Below are 20,124 nucleotides of genomic sequence, written 5' to 3'. Positions count from 1 at the left end.
GTATTATAGGACTTGTTGTATTAAAGGACTTGTTGTATTATCGGACTTGTTGTATTATAGGACTTGTATAGATTGCAACAACTTGGGGAGACCTTCATCCATTCGTGGACTGATTTTGGCTGATGATGATTCCATGTGCTCGAGGCAAAGGGTTTAATACATTTAAAATCAAACAGGTGCCACTCAAGGAGAGCGACCTCCCCCAGGTGTCAGGCTCAGACAGTGGGCCTCTTCACTACCTGGGAAATATTCACCACCTGAAGCCGGGAGCCGTGCCCAAACAACCGGACTATTTCACGGCACCCTACCGGCGTTCGCAGCAGGACATCTATCCTATAAAGGATCATGACGTCCTCATCCCACCGGCCGTACGCAGCCAAATCGTACGTTTGTATCAATAATGCTGTATAAATAATGCCAGAATGGGGTGGTTTTTTTGCAAAAACATGTTAATTTAAAAGGGTTTTGTCGTGTTTTTATCATTTTAATTAAAGTTTTCAGCTCTGTATCGCAACTTGCGATCTCTGAGTGACATGTGGTTAGAAGTGTAAATCATTATGGTTTATTAAGAATGCCTGGATTTATGATTTAGGGGTTGTGGTAATATGTGTCCCTGTAGAGAAAGCTACCAAATTTTTGGGATGCTTAACCAGGAGACATGGTGAGCTAGCAGCCCCACCCTTTGTAAGTCCTGCCCACATTATATAACCACGTCCCCTCAATCACTCTCCCCTGCACAACAAAAGAATGAAAGACTACTGTTGATATGGTTCTTGGTGAGCAGGTATCCTGTCGAGCCAATATTGTGGGCATTTGGGGTTTTGATAGTATTGTATTCTGAATAAATTGCCTTTGTGCATGGAAAGCATGCATAAAATGTCTCCTTGAAATCTGGATATTGTACTTGCTGAAATCGGTACATATCTGCTTCAGTTTTTGGGGTGTTCTATGGACCTTTCCGAGTCGGGACTCAATAAGAGTTGTGGGCCCATTATAACTGTGTAGGCTGGTGGTGGTTGGAGAGGGGGAAACATTTCAGAGTGGAGTGAGTCAATAATAGCTTACCCACCCAGCCCTATGTTTCATGCATGTTATGTTTGTCATGTGTGTCATGTGTGCTCACACAGGTCCACTACATGCTGCAAAACCCCATGCCACAAGACAGCACGAACATATTAAATATCAACCAAATGATTGAAAATGGCTGCTATACTGCAGCCTATCCACTGCATGACGTAAGTTGTTGGGGGGGTAGGGGGTGGAGGGCACACTGACACCCTACGGGAGGCCCAGGTACGACACCTGAATTGCACACCTGTATAGGACGCTATAGCATAGTCTAAAGCTTACCACATACTTAACATTAGTGTCCCACAGAGATGCGCCGCATAGGTGTCCAGGTTCCCCAGCTCACTAAACACACCTCTGATTTGCATGGTTGGCTACATACGGTGCAAAAGAAGTTCAATATCCATGCATTGGAAAGGACTCCACGAGCACTCTAGAGAGCCATTCTCAAGGGTATTTGGCCGACTATTTCACGTGGGACAGAAGTCTTTGGAAGAATTAGAAGTACCCACACTTCATCCCACAACACGTGAACAACCAATAGATTAACTGTGGGTGCACCCATTTACACTGCTTGCTGGGAAGAAGCAGCGTGATTAAGAAACGTGGTCATTGTTTTAATTGTCGTTCCCATGAAATCAAATGGGCGACCTCTAACTTTGCAAGTCCAGTGCAGTGTGCAACACCACAAGCTGCCCGGGGAGGGGGCCTCCAAGCCGGGGGATTCCAACTCCATGCGCGCCCTGCTCAGCAGCTCCTCCAATGAGGCTGTGCATCAAGAATCACGCATCGCACGTCACAACCACATGGGTGGCCGCTCAGTCGTCTCTGTGAGAAAAGACTGAATATGTACCTGAAAACATATGAAATGTCATCTGCTATATACAGACTATATATATACACACACACACCTAGGGATCTAAGGTCCTCTGACACGGGCTCCTCGTTGGCTACATTCGTAAGGCCGGAGATGTCCAAATCTTTGAGCCACTCTGGGTACTTTGGTCTGCGTTGCGGGCTCTGAGCGGCACCTGCTCTCTTCGTGCTGGTATCCGTCTCGTGGCTGCTGGTCTGGGAGTCCACATCGCAGTCACGCAGCCAGGCCGGGTACCTGAGCTCAGGAATGCTCGTGATCCCCGACACATCCAGCTCATCCTTTTGGCTTGTCAACCACCTGGGATAGGTACTTGTCGCACAGCCGCCGTTCGGCAAGTGCTCACGCCTAGTTGCTTCACTGCTCCGTAAGTACAACAAAACATTCTTCTGGTTAGAAAAGAAATAATTTTTGGGCTTTGCCGACTCATTTAATGGCATCAGGGCCTTGTTGCTTCTCGCTGTTGAGCTCAACCGTTCAGTTGGCTTATTGCCCCTCACCAATGATGCGCCGAGGCTGTGCGCGGTGACCCCGAGAGATGACCGCTTGCCTCTGTGCGACACTGCGAGGTCTCGGTGGGCGCCAGGCGAGCGGAACAAGGACTTGGAGGAACCGTCAACTGGCGCCTCTAGGAGCTGGTCCGTGGTTAGACTGACCGTCGGGCTATAAGCCATGACCGCTGCAGCGCAGCAGTGAGGCTGCACGTGCCCGAGATGAGGTCCTCCACAGGCAGCATGCCACCTGCAATGTAAGACCCACAGACATTTTACTGGTACACAATGAATTTGCTCTCCCCTAGATTCCTTGACCCCTGAACGGCAATCCTGCAATGTTGCCTTACTTTGCACCATCAGTAACTAATGATGTTATCCGTTTGTGGAGTTTGTGAGAATATGGGATAAATCAGTGCATGAGCTGTTATTGTTTAAACTTCAGATGTGTCCAGTCTAGGATCTGCAAATTTTGACACAAAGGTTGGAGGATCACTTAGATTTCACAAACTTTACAAACTCGATAATCAGTGAAGTTGCTGGAAGATGACAGGAGAAAGAAATGCATGCACCGACCTATCTGTTCAGACCTATGCTATCCTCTCATATGCGTGTGCTTACTGTGGATAGTTTTCTCTGACATAAAATGAACTCATTAATGGAATTTGCCAAGCATCCCAGTGTGGGACTCTCACGAAAATGTATCTTTAGACCTTATTAAGGGTTTTTTTCTAGGGGAATTACATTACATTCATGATAGCATAGCATAATTGACAAGCACCCAGTACAAGCAAATAAATGGGGTTCTCCTCTCCAATTATCCCCCCTCCAGTCAACTAGCTTCGATACCTTATGAGACCTCCTTTGCCAGTAACAAGATATAGTAATAGGTTTTTACCCTTTTATCTGGCACAAAAACTGACACCTTTATACAAGGGATCATGTTTGCGATGACCACAACGCAAGTAGTCAAAATGCAAACAAGAAGACGCTAAGAATAAGAAGACGCCTTTTTGCGTCTTCTAGTCCAACACCAGTGGAGACTGGGATCTCAGAAAAGCCATCTCGGGTGTGGACCAATCAAATTCAAGGACAGTGCATATTATCAGAGTTGTCTTTTTTGTTTGCATTTTGACTACTTGTGTTGTGGTTATTGCAAACATGATCCCTTGTATAAAGGTGTCAGTTTTTGTGCCAGATAAAAGGGTAAAAACCTATTACTATAGCTTCAATACCATTGCACCGCGTGCACACTCGATAGCCACTCGAGCGCAAGCACCACGGAGCGATTCCTCGCGTGGCGAGAGGCGCAACCCACCCTCATCCACACTGTGCATCCTCCTCTCCTCCGCGCGTCTCCGCTCCGCCATGCTGCGCGGTGCTGTGCTCTGCACGTATCCTGGGTGGCGGTGACGCACAGATTCCGCTCTGCTCAAAGTCCTCGATGTAGGCGTCCAGCGCACCGCTCGCCTACGAGCAGCACTGCTCTCCGCACACCACAGGGCTGCGCTAGCCCCCGCTTCCGGTCCGGAGCAGCGTGCTGCACAGGCTGCCGCGAGGGCTTGTGTCCGTCACCGTGCTGTCGCCCGAAGGGCTGTTTGTCTCACCACCGTTGCAGTACATTTTGTACGATTTGGGATGCCTGGACCGGATGGGGCCAGGGAGAGGAATGGCTGTGGCTACCAGGTCACCACTGGTCCTGGTATGGGGGGCACCATGAGGAGCTGCTGTGTGCGGAAAGTGGGTCCGCTGTCGCAACGCGATCGCATGGGCCAGTGTCGACCACTTCGCGTTAGGTCTCTTAAGCTACTGTGGCTGTTGTCCTTTTTTCAACAAAAATTCCAGCCTTTCCCATGGTTTCCTTCATCACACCTGCAAGCTCTATGTACAATTGAAGTGTCATAAATGCACTACCTGCCTACTACTACATTATGAATGATATACATTTAAGAATTAGCTGGAGACAACTCCATGTTTAAAACACACTGTATTCAAAAGAGAAGGCTTAACATTTAACATTGGTTAACGTTTGGCATGCACACCTGCATATAAAAAAATTACCGTACTACTAATACAATGAATGCTAAATATTAAGTGGTATTACAGTGGTATGACTACTTATATATTATCGCACCTCCGAAGAGCACGGTTGGCTTTGTACGATGCGAAAGAGGTTCAACACACATACAGAATACAATACTTTCCGAGCACATTATGCGTACCGAACCTCCAAGTTCCTTACCCTACCCTGAATAAGAATGTGTGCGGAGTACAGCTCCTTTTTAAATCCATTGCTGGCTGACAGCTGTCCCATGCTATGCAGCTCCCAGGGGGAGGGGTTATTTACCATACTTCACCACGCTGGTCAGTGTGAGTTTGGTGATGGCAGGGGGCTATAGAAGTGCATTACAACCATGTACTGAATATTGCTGCACTGATGGCAGGGGGCTATAGAAGTGCATTACAACCACGTACTGAACATAGCTGCATTGGTGACAGGGGGCTATAGAAGTTCATTACAACCACGTACTGAATATTGCTGCATGGATGGCAGGGGGCTATAGAAGTACATTACAACCACGTACTGAATATTGCTGCACTGGTGGCAGGGGGCTATAGAAGTTCATTACAACCACGTACTGAATATTGCTGAACTGGTGGCAGGGGGCTATAGAAGTGCATTACAACCACGTACTGAATATTGCTGCACTGATGGCAGGGGGCTATAGAAGTACATTACAACCACGTACTGAAAATTGCTGCACTTGTGGCAGGGGGCTATAGAAGTACATTACAACCACGTACTGAATATTGCTGCACTGATGGCAGGGGGCTATAGAAGTACATTACAACCACGTGCTGAATATTGCTGCACTGGTGGCAGGGGGCTATAGAAGTACATTACAACCACGTACTGAATATTGCTGCATTGATGGCAGGGGGCTATAGAAGTACATTACAACCACGTACTGAATATTGCTGCACTGATGGCAGGGGGCTATAGAAGTACATTACAACCACGTACTGAATATTGCTGCACTGGTGGCAGGGGGCTATAGAAGTACATTACAACCACGTACTGAATATTGCTGCACTGGTGGCAGGGGGCTATAGAAGTACATTACAACCACGTACTGAATATTGCTGCACTGGTGGCAGGGGGCTATAGAAGTACATTACAACCATGTACTGAATATTGCTGCACTGGTGGCAGGGGGCTATAGAAGTACATTACAACCACGTACTGAATATTGCTGCACTGATGCTCGCCACCTGAAAGCCACACAGCAGGACAATGCTATACTGTACAATATTGAAATGATTCTCCTACAAATACTAAACATCATTGTCTTAACAATCAATACTACTTTTAACATGAACAATAACTAATAAATGCACACGTAGTAATCGCCGTGCTAACCCTTAGCGTGCAATGTGAGCAGAACTTGTGTTGTAAGTCGTACCCAGTCCATTACCGTGCCACACACTCCCATTAACAAACCAACGACATTTACTGAATGTCCTCCTCCTTTACACGGCACAACCAGACAACACTTTGCACACCGAAGTGTCCAAGCCGCGTGCTGAGTGAAGCAAACCCCATTCAATTCTAGATTTAAAGCTTTCGTGACTGCTAGGATCCATACTCTTTGGTTCTATTGGGTAAAGTCACGTAGGTGAAAATTGTTATTTTATTTTCACCTACGTGACTTTACCCAATAGAACCAAAGAGTATAAACCCCATTCACTCTGCGCTCAGCGTTCAACAAAGTTGAACCTGGCTCGCCCTCACGCCTGCCCATCTCTCTCCGTCTCTCACCGGAGATTATTCCATTAATCGTCTTGCCTTGGCGTCCAGAGATCCGTGTGGATTATCCGTGAGGGTAAAGGTCGCGGTTATTCGGAGAAGTTTTTTTTATTAATTTTCCCGCCACAACCGCCGCGTCGCCAACGGCCGCTGAAGGCGATGTCCGAGACGCGCGGCCTGCGCATGCGCACTGAGGGTTGAGAGAAACCTGCGGGGAGGGGCAGCGGGGGGCGGGGAAGCCGCCGCCGTTGGCCACACCCACATTCTGGCCACGCCTATATTGAACCGACGTCACGGTGACATCATTCTGGGTCGGACTTTATCGTGGGCTGGCTGTGCACGCGAGGAGCTCCTGACTTCTGACTCTGAATTCGAGAAAAAATCAAAGATTCACGATGTCTACCTTCGTCGAGATAGGTAAAGTTTAACGTTAGTGTTAGAGATGTGTGTTTGTGTTAAATGTTGAGCCTGTGGACAAAACTGCTGGGGATGTGCCAGATGTCTCCATCTAACGTTAAGGAGGTTGGAGCCTGGATAGTGCATACCAGGTGCTACAGGCTACATGATGGGAAGCAGAAGGCATTCTAGTAAAATAGGTTTTTGTTTGTGCGTTAATGCTCCTCCTTTTCCTTTACCAACCCATACTCACCGGCATGGTGAAGTATGTGCAAATAACCAACACGATTCGTGCGATCGTCAAGAGGCTCTCCAGCAGGGGATTGGCAAAAGGCCGTACAGGAGCAGTTTTGTGAAAAATCATTGATTCTTTCATAATGTACATCTATGATTTATTATTATTGTTCATGTGGGTAACCTCGGCGAGGGGGGAAGCAAGGTCGGGAAGAGCGGGGGATGGGGCCGCTTTTGACCACGCCCATATTTAGGTGACGTCACGCCCTTTTGCTGTGACGTCACTATAGCAGGGAGTTATCCTTGGCTGGCTGTGCATGAGGAGCTCCCGAGTTATAACTCACAAGATCTGAGATTAGACCAAAGATTCATGATGTCCACATTTGTTGAGATAGGTAAAGTGTAATGTTCGTGCTATGACGGGGCTTTGGGCCACTTTTAAATATTGAGATCTCGTCAGTGTTTTAATCGGACGCTCAGCAGGGTTTGAGCCAGGATAGTGCATAACAGGTCTAAAAGTGTGGTGTCGGGCTACATGGTGGGCAGCAAAGGGCAGTCCATCAAAATTGGTTGTACTATACATACTATACGTCTTCACCAACCCACATTAACCAGAGTGGTGAAATGTGGATTTGAAGCTTTCGTGACTGCAAGGATCCATACTCTTTGGTCTTTTCACCTGATGAAGGCCACTTGTTTTGTGGCCGAAACGTCGTGATTGTTGTTCATTTTATTTATTTATTTTTCCCTACGTGACTTTACCGAATAGAACCAAAGAGTACATATGTTATCTCCCGCGCAATATGGTATCTCCCTCGCAAGATGTTATCTCCCGCGCAAGATGTTATCTCCCTGACAAGATATTATCTCCCTCACAAGATGTTATCTCCCTGACACGATGTTATCTCCATGACAAGATATTATCTCCCTCGCAAGATGTTATCTCCCTCACCTCGTATGCAGGAAATCCGTGAGTTCGATCCAAATTGTGACGCCTGTAATATTTGGAGTTTGCGTGTCTCTTTCTCTGTCTTCTCGTGGCCGCGTGGATTATTCCCTGGGTCCTCCGGTTGTTCCTTTAACATTTAGAATCAACGTGCTTTCAGAGTTATTTGGCTGCTATAAATTTCCACGTGATGCGAATTATTTTCCACCTCGCTACCAAGCCGCGCCAGGGCAGTGCCGAGCCAGCCCCGTGTGGCTCTCAAGGCACCAAGTTATGTTTCCACTGCGGAACCCGAGCCGTGCCACGGACGTCACGTGTGACGAGCGCGTCGAGACGCATGTGGGTGGTGTAGTGCAGTAATTTTCTTTTTTTTTTTACTCGGGGGTACGCGGACCCCTGGGGGCTATGTGGCAATGCCCCAGGGTGTATGTGAGATAATGTATAAATATGTGAAATCATATCGGACATGAGTCATTCGTGAATAGTCATGTATGAATCGGACAATGTAAAGTAACTACGATACAATTTGTATCCACGTGGTAACCTGGAACGATATGAAAGCACTTTCTAAGCTCACTGATCGTACACAATGCGGGTTTACAAGAGCAGCCAGGGAACTAATGACGTCTCGCGTGCAGAGCGTCCGTTTAATTTGTTTTTATTCGCTTGCAGTTACTAGCAGCTGGTTAGGATATACCTCTCACAAAGTGGACAATTGGTTAAAATATTGACGTTCATTATTCACACGTTGATTTCTCAGAACCACGTTGGGTCAAGGGGGGAGTGGGGGGGGCTACTCGGTTTAAACTAAATTCAACAACGAGGGGGGGCACCGGTAGCCAACAACGGTTGAGAACCACTGGTGTGATGTGCGCTGGTGTCCTTACCGTGCACTCACCGAATGTCACTCACAATGTACGCGTCATTATCCCCGCCCCTGGCCCTGCTTGGCCCCAAGCCATATTCAGACACCGCGTGAGGTTAGCGTATCCCGGTTTTTGGTTCTAGCGCAACATGGAAAACGGCCAGTGGAGAACCAGGCAATAGAAATGTGGGAGGCACTGTTGGCACGTCCATATAAAACTGCACATGTTATCCCGTGGATACAAAATGCAGGTTAAGAGGAAGAATCGAGGCACGGTGATAAAAAAAAAACGTGATAACCCAGCAGGGTTTGAGCCAGGATAGTGCATAACAGGTCTAAAAGTGTGGTGTCGGGCTACATGGTGGGCAGCAAAGGGCAGTCCATCAAAATTGGTTGTACTATACATACTATACGTCTTCACCAACCCACATTAACCAGAGTGGTGAAATGTGGATTTGAATCTGTCGTGACTGCAAGGATCCATACTCTTTGGTTCTATTGGGTAAAGTCACGTAGGTAAAAAATAAACCAACAAAAATCACGACGTTTTGGCCACAACACAAGTGGCCTTCTTCAGGTGAAGGAACAGAACTGTCGGGACGACAGCACTTCAATTGAAATGTGGTCAAGTAACCACCATGATCTGTGTGGTCACGGGGAAGCTCTCGCAGAAGCTGACAAGCTTCCATCTTGGCAGTAATCATGTTGCCTCTTTTTTACTCTCAGCGTCTCTGCAGCGCTTGCAGCGCTCGCACTCCTCGCCCCATGCACCCCCCACCCTCCCCCTCTCTGACTTATTTAACTGCCCTAACCCTGGTTTCTCTCCCACTTCAGTAAAACAGTTTCCTTGCTGTGGTTGTCACACCTGATGATGAGTGCTTGTGTTGCATTCGAAACGTCGTGATTTATTTCTATTTCTATTTTTTTTTTCACCTACGTGACTTTACCGAAAGAACCAAAGAGTATAGCTGACAAGCTGTCAGGGCAAAAATGACTTTGCATATTCCAACTAATATTTTTTGCCCTGGTTTGTGTCTGACCATGCTGGGCACGGCTTTGTTAAAGTGTACGATATTCAATGGGGTAAAAGTCCCCTAATGGTAATACAACTTTATACCACAGGTGTACTCACACTGGAGCAGCGTCGACATTTATGAGAAAGCTTTACACATGAGTACCATGTGCGGTTCTTTACCGACATTCCCATCCCTGCACCTGCCTCCCCTGTCCCTAATGCAATGAACCCTCTACCCCCACATTACCTATGCAGAGCTCGTGGAGAGAATGAATGAGGAGGAGGGAGCGGAGGGGCATGAGGCTCAGCCTTCAACGGTGCCGCAAGACTTTTCGACGTCATCATTTCAATCTACCCTGGCCCAGGTACGATGCGGCACAACGTGGATTTGCACAGCCTATAAATTAGCTTGGCTAATGTCAAAGATGGGAGATTCCTGGTATTTACAGATTTAGTTGTTGTTTGCATTCGCCAACTAATGGGCCCCAAAGTGTAGACATGGCTGCTCCTCATTTATAGATTTGCAGCCTTTGCAGCAGTGCGTTTTGGTGACTATACTGTGCTGATGAGTCCGAATGAGGATTACACCGGTCCACAGTTGCATATCACTGCATAACTGCTGCTGTTAGTCTGTCACATTTGCTCAACTTTATTTTGATGGTGGTTTAAGATAGCATTACCACAATGCACTTTAGAAAATACTGATGTTTTTTGTATAATGCACAGGGGCTAGATGCTTTGTGTACACATTTCTCCAGGTCTCTGGTTTCCTCACATAGCTAAATGACACAGTGTAACTGGTATTGGCCAAACGTACCAATGCTGAAAAAATACATGCAAATTATTCAATTGGAATTAAACTAAGCAACTTCGTTCTCGACTGCAAAAAAACAGAACTTGGTAGGACCCTCCTTGAAAATAAAAATGTAAACTCATTGAGGTTTTCCTGGGTAAACAAGTACATCATCATAGCAATAAACAACTTGCATACAAATAGCAGATTAACTTATGTCCTGATACATGTATCATGAGCTTATGAATAAATATACATTTCATGCATAAGCTATTACATCTCTCATATTCGTGTGTGTGCTTGCCTTTGCATGTAGGACACTATCTACTTTTGCGATGGAGTCCGTCGGATCGATTTCATCCTCGCGTTCGATGATGAGGTCCATTCTCAGGACGCCATCAACAATCAGGTGAGAACGAGGAACCTACAAATAATGCTCCACCTTCCTGCACCCAGCATTATCACCCCTCCCCACGTGCAACACCACACGCCTCTAAACCTAGGTTTGACGCAGTGGTGCCAGCTCAGCTCTCTGACTGCTGAGTCACCCTGCCACCTCCATACGAGTCTTTAAATCCACAGTATACATCCTTTATCAAACTGTATCGTCAACTGCAGACCACGCTAGTCAATGAACGCTAGACTCCCATCACTCAACTCGCACATCCATACCCTGAACCATACGCCTCACTGCTTTGGCGAACAACAATCAATTATCGTTACGTATCACACTCCATCCACAACTCCTCAATAAATACACCACTTTCATATTGCACACACCGACACCCAGACATAACTTACAGGATATATGTAATATCCACATTCTAACTGCCAAATGGAAAACTATTATAACAGTGCTGAAGTACCCAGTATGCATTCTCTGCAATATTGATGTTTTTGTTTATTTTGTTGCTATTGTACCCACGCACAATGGATCTATCTCCCTTGTAAAATAGCAAAGCAACTAGCTAAGTGAGACCATCCCTGTAACAAATAAGTTAAACTCAAAGAGTTGATTGACAAAGAGCTGTGCAAATTTTTATTTTATTAAGGTCTGCTGAAGTGACACCGACTGAAGCAGTTCAGTGATGCTACTTTGCAGAGCCGTTCTCTGATTGATTCCCATGTGAGGCTCTACTCACTGTAAGAGTTCAAGAAGTTTCCTCACCTCTTGACTTGACTCCCACAGTGACACAACTGAGAACAATGTATAACACAGATGGTCAATTTTGTTTGACAGAAGAAGAGGACCGAATATCAGGCAAGCCTGATGAAGATGGGGCTAGATCTCGAGATTGAACCCAAGGAGGTAAGTTTCCTGCGTGTCTCTCTGCTATAGATGACAGACACTGTATACAAATAAAAAGGTGTTAGACTGTGATTGCTTCATAATTTCACTGCTGGCATACATTCCTTGAGTAGGAGCGCTAAAGATCCCCGCTGGAGGGTATATGGCCTACTCTTCTCTGCTTGCCAGACGTCTTGAAAGAGATAGCGAATACCCATACTTTACCCCACCATGCACAATCTTAAGATGGATTAATTGTGGCTTACCCATTTATACTGGAGGGTATAACAGTCTCCACCTTAATGTGGCATGCCAGCTATTTATACTGTAGTAATAAGTGTTCGATAACTGCACGTACGTTATGCAATTTGCTTTTGGGTTGTGCCACACGTTGATCGGCACGAGGTGCTAACAACACATGACACAAGCACGAAAATCCACGCGGCCGTGGACACTCTTCCAAATGAGACCATCCTGTTCCCTTGAACTCTCACCTGGTCAAACAAAGTCTAATAAATACAACTAAATGCACTCATCTAGAGTCTGACGATGAACTTCGTGCCATCCACTAGGAGTCGGTGAGCGGACGCACCACCTTTGTGAAAGTACACGCGCCATGGAACCCACTCACCACCTATGCCGAGATTCTACACATCCAGGCAAGATTCTGATGGTCATTGTAATGATGATCATGATGATGCCGATGATTGTGATGATGATTGTGGTGATGATTGTGATTATGATGGTGATAATGAATGTGATGACAATAATTTTTGTGAAGATTCATCATGGTTGTGATGATAATTGCGATGATCATGCATGTGATACAGAGTATGATGGTGAGGGTGATGATTGTGATGATTATAATTTATGACGTTCAACGATAATAATCGTAGCACTGACATTACGAGATATCGAGAGACGTAAATATACAAACGGATTAGAAAAACGTACATTTGGAAAAATATGCATATTAGCAACATATTGACTCTTTTTAGAAAAGTGAATGGGCTCGGGAAGGGCACGTTGCTTGAAGGGATGATGTCTGCTGGCCGAAAATGACATTGGAGTGGCAGCAGAAGGAGAGAACGTGCCCAAGATGATGTATATCATAGAGATGGCGAGATAAGATTGGCTCATGTGCGTGTGCTCATGACTGGGGATATTGGTGGGACAACTTGAAGAGTGGGTGGGATATGCAGTGGAGGCTTTTGGCATATTAATTGTTGCATTATAGGACTTGTTGTATTATAGGACTTGTTGTATTATAGGACTTGTATTATAGGATTTGTATATAATGTTGTATTATAGAACTTGTTGTATTATAGGACTTGTTGTATTATAGGACTTGTTGTATTATAGGACTTGTTGAATTATAGGACTTGTTGTATTATAGGACTTGTTGTATTATAGGACTTGTATTATTATAGGACTTGTTGTATTATAGGACTTGTTGTATTATAGGACTTGTTGTATTATAGGACTTGTATTATTATAGGACTTGTTGTATTGTTGGACTTGCATTATAGGACTTGTTGTATTATAGGACTTGTTGTATTATAGGAATTGTTGTATTATAGGACTTGTATTAGAGGACTTGTTGTATTATAGGACTTGTTGTATTATAGGACTTGTATAGAACGTTGTATTATAGGACTTGTTGTATTATAGGATTTGTTGTATTATAGGACTTGTTGTATTAAAGGACTTGTTGTATTATCGGACTTGTTGTATTATAGGACTTGTATAGATTGCAACAACTTGGGGAGACCTTCATCCATTCGTGGACTGATTTTGGCTGATGATGATTCCATGTGCTCGAGGCAAAGGGTTTAATACATTTAAAATCAAACAGGTGCCACTCAAGGAGAGCGACCTCCCCCAGGTGTCAGGCTCAGACAGTGGGCCTCTTCACTACCTGGGAAATATTCACCACCTGAAGCCGGGAGCCGTGCCCAAACAACCGGACTATTTCACGGCACCCTACCGGCGTTCGCAGCAGGACATCTATCCTATAAAGGATCATGACGTCCTCATCCCACCGGCCGTACGCAGCCAAATCGTACGTTTGTATCAATAATGCTGTATAAATAATGCCAGAATGGGGTGGTTTTTTTGCAAAAACATGTTAATTTAAAAGGGTTTTGTCGTGTTTTTATCATTTTAATTAAAGTTTTCAGCTCTGTATCGCAACTTGCGATCTCTGAGTGACATGTGGTTAGAAGTGTAAATCATTATGGTTTATTAAGAATGCCTGGATTTATGATTTAGGGGTTGTGGTAATATGTGTCCCTGTAGAGAAAGCTACCAAATTTTTGGGATGCTTAACCAGGAGACATGGTGAGCTAGCAGCCCCACCCTTTGTAAGTCCTGCCCACATTATATAACCACGTCCCCTCAATCACTCTCCCCTGCACAACAAAAGAATGAAAGACTACTGTTGATATGGTTCTTGGTGAGCAGGTATCCTGTCGAGCCAATATTGTGGGCATTTGGGGTTTTGATAGTATTGTATTCTGAATAAATTGCCTTTGTGCATGGAAAGCATGCATAAAATGTCTCCTTGAAATCTGGATATTGTACTTGCTGAAATCGGTACATATCTGCTTCAGTTTTTGGGGTGTTCTATGGACCTTTCCGAGTCGGGACTCAATAAGAGTTGTGGGCCCATTATAACTGTGTAGGCTGGTGGTGGTTGGAGAGGGGGAAACATTTCAGAGTGGAGTGAGTCAATAATAGCTTACCCACCCAGCCCTATGTTTCATGCATGTTATGTTTGTCATGTGTGTCATGTGTGCTCACACAGGTCCACTACATGCTGCAAAACCCCATGCCACAAGACAGCACGAACATATTAAATATCAACCAAATGATTGAAAATGGCTGCTATACTGCAGCCTATCCACTGCATGACGTAAGTTGTTGGGGGGGTAGGGGGTGGAGGGCACACTGACACCCTACGGGAGGCCCAGGTACGACACCTGAATTGCACACCTGTATAGGACGCTATAGCATAGTCTAAAGCTTACCACATACTTAACATTAGTGTCCCACAGAGATGCGCCGCATAGGTGTCCAGGTTCCCCAGCTCACTAAACACACCTCTGATTTGCATGGTTGGCTACATACGGTGCAAAAGAAGTTCAATATCCATGCATTGGAAAGGACTCCACGAGCACTCTAGAGAGCCATTCTCAAGGGTATTTGGCCGACTATTTCACGTGGGACAGAAGTCTTTGGAAGAATTAGAAGTACCCACACTTCATCCCACAACACGTGAACAACCAATAGATTAACTGTGGGTGCACCCATTTACACTGCTTGCTGGGAAGAAGCAGCGTGATTAAGAAACGTGGTCATTGTTTTAATTGTCGTTCCCATGAAATCAAATGGGCGACCTCTAACTTTGCAAGTCCAGTGCAGTGTGCAACACCACAAGCTGCCCGGGGAGGGGGCCTCCAAGCCGGGGGATTCCAACTCCATCCGCGCCCTGCTCAGCAGCTCCTCCAATGAGGCTGTGCATCAAGAATCACGCATCGCACGTCACAACCACATGGGTGGCCGCTCAGTCGTCTCTGTGAGAAAAGACTGAATATGTACCTGAAAACATATGAAATGTCATCTGCTATATACAGACTATATATATACACACACACACCTAGGGATCTAAGGTCCTCTGACACGGGCTCCTCGTTGGCTACATTCGTAAGGCCGGAGATGTCCAAATCTTTGAGCCACTCTGGGTACTTTGGTCTGCGTTGCGGGCTCTGAGCGGCACCTGCTCTCTTCGTGCTGGTATCCGTCTCGTGGCTGCTGGTCTGGGAGTCCACATCGCAGTCACGCAGCCAGGCCGGGTACCTGAGCTCAGGAATGCTCGTGATCCCCGACACATCCAGCTCATCCTTTTGGCTTGTCAACCACCTGGGATAGGTACTTGTCGCACAGCCGCCGTTCGGCAAGTGCTCACGCCTAGTTGCTTCACTGCTCCGTAAGTACAACAAAACATTCTTCTGGTTAGAAAAGAAATAATTTTTGGGCTTTGCCGACTCATTTAATGGCATCAGGGCCTTGTTGCTTCTCGCTGTTGAGCTCAACCGTTCAGTTGGCTTATTGCCCCTCACCAATGATGCGCCGAGGCTGTGCGCGGTGACCCCGAGAGATGACCGCTTGCCTCTGTGCGACACTGCGAGGTCTCGGTGGGCGCCAGGCGAGCGGAACAAGGACTTGGAGGAACCGTCAACTGGCGCCTCTAGGAGCTGGTCCGTGGTTAGACTGACCGTCGGGCTATAAGCCATGACCGCTGCAGCGCAGCAGTGAGGCTGCACGTGCCCGAGATGAGGTCCTCCACAGGCAGCATGCCACCTGCAATGTAAGACCCACAGACATTTTACTGGTACACAATGAATTTGCTCTCCCCTAGATTCCTTGACCCCTGAACGGCAATCCTGCAATGTTGCCTTACTTTGCACCATCAGTAACTAATGATGTTATCCGTTTGTGGAGTTTGTGAGAATATGGGATAAATCAGTGCATGAGCTGTTATTGTTTAAACTTCAGATGTGTCCAGTCTAGGATCTGCAAATTTTGACACAAAGGTTGGAGGATCACTTAGATTTCACAAACTTTACAAACTCGATAATCAGTGAAGTTGCTGGAAGATGACAGGAGAAAGAAATGCATGCACCGACCTATCTGTTCAGACCTATGCTATCCTCTCATATGCGTGTGCTTACTGTGGATAGTTTTCTCTGACATAAAATGAACTCATTAATGGAATTTGCCAAGCATCCCAGTGTGGGACTCTCACGAAAATGTATCTTTAGACCTTATTAAGGGTTTTTTTCTAGGGGAATTACATTACATTCATGATAGCATAGCATAATTGACAAGCACCCAGTACAAGCAAATAAATGGGGTTCTCCTCTCCAATTATCCCCCCTCCAGTCAACTAGCTTCGATACCTTATGAGACCTCCTTTGCCAGTAACAAGATATAGTAATAGGTTTTTACCCTTTTATCTGGCACAAAAACTGACACCTTTATACAAGGGATCATGTTTGCGATGACCACAACGCAAGTAGTCAAAATGCAAACAAGAAGACGCTAAGAATAAGAAGACGCCTTTTTGCGTCTTCTAGTCCAACACCAGTGGAGACTGGGATCTCAGAAAAGCCATCTCGGGTGTGGACCAATCAAATTCAAGGACAGTGCATATTATCAGAGTTGTCTTTTTTGTTTGCATTTTGACTACTTGTGTTGTGGTTATTGCAAACATGATCCCTTGTATAAAGGTGTCAGTTTTTGTGCCAGATAAAAGGGTAAAAACCTATTACTATAGCTTCAATACCATTGCACCGCGTGCACACTCGATAGCCACTCGAGCGCAAGCACCACGGAGCGATTCCTCGCGTGGCGAGAGGCGCAACCCACCCTCATCCACACTGTGCATCCTCCTCTCCTCCGCGCGTCTCCGCTCCGCCATGCTGCGCGGTGCTGTGCTCTGCACGTATCCTGGGTGGCGGTGACGCACAGATTCCGCTCTGCTCAAAGTCCTCGATGTAGGCGTCCAGCGCACCGCTCGCCTACGAGCAGCACTGCTCTCCGCACACCACAGGGCTGCGCTAGCCCCCGCTTCCGGTCCGGAGCAGCGTGCTGCACAGGCTGCCGCGAGGGCTTGTGTCCGTCACCGTGCTGTCGCCCGAAGGGCTGTTTGTCTCACCACCGTTGCAGTACATTTTGTACGATTTGGGATGCCTGGACCGGATGGGGCCAGGGAGAGGAATGGCTGTGGCTACCAGGTCACCACTGGTCCTGGTATGGGGGGCACCATGAGGAGCTGCTGTGTGCGGAAAGTGGGTCCGCTGTCGCAACGCGATCGCATGGGCCAGTGTCGACCACTTCGCGTTAGGTCTCTTAAGCTACTGTGGCTGTTGTCCTTTTTTCAACAAAAATTCCAGCCTTTCCCATGGTTTCCTTCATCACACCTGCAAGCTCTATGTACAATTGAAGTGTCATAAATGCACTACCTGCCTACTACTACATTATGAATGATATACATTTAAGAATTAGCTGGAGACAACTCCATGTTTAAAACACACTGTATTCAAAAGAGAAGGCTTAACATTTAACATTGGTTAACGTTTGGCATGCACACCTGCATATAAAAAAATTACCGTACTACTAATACAATGAATGCTAAATATTAAGTGGTATTACAGTGGTATGACTACTTATATATTATCGCACCTCCGAAGAGCACGGTTGGCTTTGTACGATGCGAAAGAGGTTCAACACACATACAGAATACAATACTTTCCGAGCACATTATGCGTACCGAACCTCCAAGTTCCTTACCCTACCCTGAATAAGAATGTGTGCGGAGTACAGCTCCTTTTTAAATCCATTGCTGGCTGACAGCTGTCCCATGCTATGCAGCTCCCAGGGGGAGGGGTTATTTACCATACTTCACCACGCTGGTCAGTGTGAGTTTGGTGATGGCAGGGGGCTATAGAAGTGCATTACAACCATGTACTGAATATTGCTGCACTGATGGCAGGGGGCTATAGAAGTGCATTACAACCACGTACTGAACATAGCTGCATTGGTGACAGGGGGCTATAGAAGTTCATTACAACCACGTACTGAATATTGCTGCATGGATGGCAGGGGGCTATAGAAGTACATTACAACCACGTACTGAATATTGCTGCACTGGTGGCAGGGGGCTATAGAAGTTCATTACAACCACGTACTGAATATTGCTGAACTGGTGGCAGGGGGCTATAGAAGTGCATTACAACCACGTACTGAATATTGCTGCACTGATGGCAGGGGGCTATAGAAGTACATTACAACCACGTACTGAAAATTGCTGCACTTGTGGCAGGGGGCTATAGAAGTACATTACAACCACGTACTGAATATTGCTGCACTGATGGCAGGGGGCTATAGAAGTACATTACAACCACGTGCTGAATATTGCTGCACTGGTGGCAGGGGGCTATAGAAGTACATTACAACCACGTACTGAATATTGCTGCATTGATGGCAGGGGGCTATAGAAGTACATTACAACCACGTACTGAATATTGCTGCACTGATGGCAGGGGGCTATAGAAGTACATTACAACCACGTACTGAATATTGCTGCACTGGTGGCAGGGGGCTATAGAAGTACATTACAACCACGTACTGAATATTGCTGCACTGGTGGCAGGGGGCTATAGAAGTACATTACAACCACGTACTGAATATTGCTGCACTGGTGGCAGGGGGCTATAGAAGTACATTACAACCATGTACTGAATATTGCTGCACTGGTGGCAGGGGGCTATAGAAGTACATTACAACCACGTACTGAATATTGCTGCACTGATGCTCGCCACCTGAAAGCCACACAGCAGGACAATGCTATACTGTACAATATTGAAATGATTCTCCTACAAATACTAAACATCATTGTCTTAACAATCAATACTACTTTTAACATGAACAATAACTAATAAATGCACACGTAGTAATCGCCGTGCTAACCCTTAGCGTGCAATGTGAGCAGAACTTGTGTTGTAAGTCGTACCCAGTCCATTACCGTGCCACACACTCCCATTAACAAACCAACGACATTTACTGAATGTCCTCCTCCTTTACACGGCACAACCAGACAACACTTTGCACACCGAAGTGTCCAAGCCGCGTGCTGAGTGAAGCAAACCCCATTCAATTCTAGATTTAAAGCTTTCGTGACTGCTAGGATCCATACTCTTTGGTTCTATTGGGTAAAGTCACGTAGGTGAAAATTGTTATTTTATTTTCACCTACGTGACTTTACCCAATAGAACCAAAGAGTATAAACCCCATTCACTCTGCGCTCAGCGTTCAACAAAGTTGAACCTGGCTCGCCCTCACGCCTGCCCATCTCTCTCCGTCTCTCACCGGAGATTATTCCATTGATCGTCTTGCCTTGGCGTCCAGAGATCCGTGTGGATTATCCGTGAGGGTAGTTAAAGGTCGCGGTTATTCGGAGAAGTTTTTTTTATTAATTTTCCCGCCACAACCGCCGCGTCGCCAACGGCCGCTGAAGGCGATGTCCGAGACGCGCGGCCTGCGCATGCGCACTGAGGGTTGAGAGAAACCTGCGGGGAGGGGCAGCGGGGGGCGGGGAAGCCGCCGCCGTTGGCCACACCCACATTCTGGCCACGCCTATATTGAACCGACGTCACGGTGACATCATTCTGGGTCGGACTTTATCGTGGGCTGGCTGTGCACGCGAGGAGCTCCTGACTTCTGACTCTGAATTCGAGAAAAAATCAAAGATTCACGATGTCTACCTTCGTCGAGATAGGTAAA

General features: G+C 46.3%; 1 long non-coding RNA gene across 1 annotated transcript; it reads right to left on the bottom strand.

Moving 5' to 3' along the window:
• Window positions 1-15,928: 15,928 nt before the first annotated feature.
• LOC142924256 (uncharacterized) lies at window positions 15,929-19,886 on the bottom strand. The gene is made up of 3 exons (XR_012941440.1): window positions 19,711-19,886; window positions 17,209-17,372; window positions 15,929-16,140 (listed from the first exon to the last, which is right to left on the bottom strand). It is a non-coding gene; the product is annotated as an uncharacterized LOC142924256 (long non-coding RNA).
• Window positions 19,887-20,124: the final 238 nt, after the last annotated feature.

Source organism: Petromyzon marinus, chromosome 11 (genome assembly GCF_048934315.1).
Source record: "Petromyzon marinus isolate PM22_M1 ecotype Great Lakes invasive population chromosome 11, UKy_Petmar_22M1.pri1.0, whole genome shotgun sequence".
In the NCBI taxonomy this organism is placed as follows: domain Eukaryota; kingdom Metazoa; phylum Chordata; class Hyperoartia; order Petromyzontiformes; family Petromyzontidae; genus Petromyzon; species Petromyzon marinus.
This window is presented reverse-complemented; position numbering and strand designations above follow the sequence as displayed.